The sequence below is a fragment of the Arvicanthis niloticus genome, chromosome 13 (assembly GCF_011762505.2).
Source record: "Arvicanthis niloticus isolate mArvNil1 chromosome 13, mArvNil1.pat.X, whole genome shotgun sequence".
Taxonomy (NCBI): domain Eukaryota; kingdom Metazoa; phylum Chordata; class Mammalia; order Rodentia; family Muridae; genus Arvicanthis; species Arvicanthis niloticus.
Window position 1 is genome coordinate 71,413,015 of NC_047670.1, and position 1,841 is coordinate 71,414,855.

General features: G+C 41.7%; 1 non-coding gene across 1 annotated transcript; it reads left to right on the plus strand.

Moving 5' to 3' along the window:
* The first annotated feature begins 1,144 nt into the window (after positions 1-1,144).
* On the plus strand, positions 1,145-1,249 carry LOC117719468 (U6 spliceosomal RNA). The gene has a single exon (XR_004608189.1). It is a non-coding gene; the product is annotated as a U6 spliceosomal RNA (small nuclear RNA).
* The last annotated feature ends 592 nt before the right edge of the window (positions 1,250-1,841 follow it).

Below are 1,841 nucleotides of genomic sequence, written 5' to 3' on the forward strand. Positions count from 1 at the left end.
TGATTTGATAGGCCTGTTGCAGTTTCCGTGGGTGGAGTCACAAAACAAGCAACAAAGTGTCAAAGGCAAACACAGTGAGACTCCCTAAAGGACTTCCAAAGTTACCTGAGCAGCAAAACTGGGTAGACTGAGGTCAGGTTCCCATAAGGAAGAATTTACTTTATGGTATATAACATATATAACCCCCATGCTGTGTAAGTTGTCCAGACTAAGTCCATCCTCAAAACACGATGCAGCCTACTGTGGTGTGCAGAAGCAGAGATGCCGGCTGGGCAGTTAGATGACCTGGGCTCAATAAGCTGAAAGGCTGATTTGAGAGTTCGTGTTGCCTAGACACATGGTGGAGATGCAGTGGGAATGTCTGGACTCCAGGGACACCTGGTGAGAGTTTGAGTGGAGCTATGGAAAGCCACGATCACCTGCAAATCTGTGCTCAGTGACATTTGTGGTTCACCTAATAATTATTTTTTGCTCTTTTACTTTTATTAAAATTAGATTTTTTTCTCACATACTACATTTTGATTATGGATTCCTCTCCCTTGACTTCTTCCAGATCCATTTCATCCTCCCAGATCCATCCCTCTCCTATCATTAGAAAACAAACAGGCTTCTGTGGGATTATAGTATATGATATATAATATGTGATATGTAATATATAATGTATTACATATGTAATATATTTAATGTATATAATATGTAATATGTAATATATATAATGTGTAATATTTGTAATATATAATATAGATAGCTTTTTTAAAAAAGAGTTCTGAGATGAGGAACCTCAAAATGACATTGAGTTGATTTCCTGTTGTCCACCCATGGTTGGGCATGCAGCCTAGCTAACAACTGTCTTTTATAGGTCCAGGAAATCCCATGGCTCACTCCTCTGGTCTCCATGACCATCTTAAGAATAATTTGTTTTCCCAGTGAGACTCCCTAGGAGAAAACAAAATTTTCATTTGCAAATGGTTCTCAATTAGAGGTAGCTTCTGGGTTAGGGATGGAGGCATGTGTCCACTCCTCCTTTCAGGACTAGGCCCCCACCCCATCTGATGCAGACTCATGCAGGCCCTGTGCATGCTGCCCCAGACTCTGTGCGCTGATCTGTGTATAGCTCATGTTAATTTAGAGGGCCTTTTTGTGTGTGCTTGCTTTAGCAACACATCTACTAAAATTGGAACACAGATACGATTAGCATGGCCCCTGCACAGAGGTGACAGGTCTGTGAAGCGATATGCATTTCCCTCATGGAAGAGAAGGAAGAGGGTCGGAGCTAGAGGGTCGGAGGACCCCGGGAGAGCAAGGCCATCTACTAAAAAGAATGTGTAAAGAAGGAGGAAACAAACTGAATCTCTAAACTGCTTTTTACTTGACTAAAGCCTCACTTTGTTTATTAGATATTCCAAGCTGATACTAGACAAGTTCACTGAGGAGACAGAAATAAATGTCATCCTCGACATAGGAACCTACAATATGTGGGTAAGGAATAATATTTCAACTATATGTTTTTTTGTTCTTCTGGTTTTCTCCAAGAGAAAGTTAACTTTAAACCCCCTGCGTGGCAGGCACAGTGGTTAATGCCTGAAATCCAGGCCCCTGGGAGGCCAAGGCATGAGCACCATGAGTTCAAGGCCACATGGCAGTACCCTCTATTAAACAAACAGGAAAAAAATCAAGAATAAAAAATTATCGCTATGGAAATAAACAGAAGCCAGAAGAAGCCAATAAAACGTAGAAATACAGGAGCATTTGGTGAGGGTTTGCTGCCAGGTAAGGTAAGCTAGAGAGTCGGGATGGTTTGAAGATCACTTTGCTGTAGAGAAGCCATGAGGTGAAGGGAG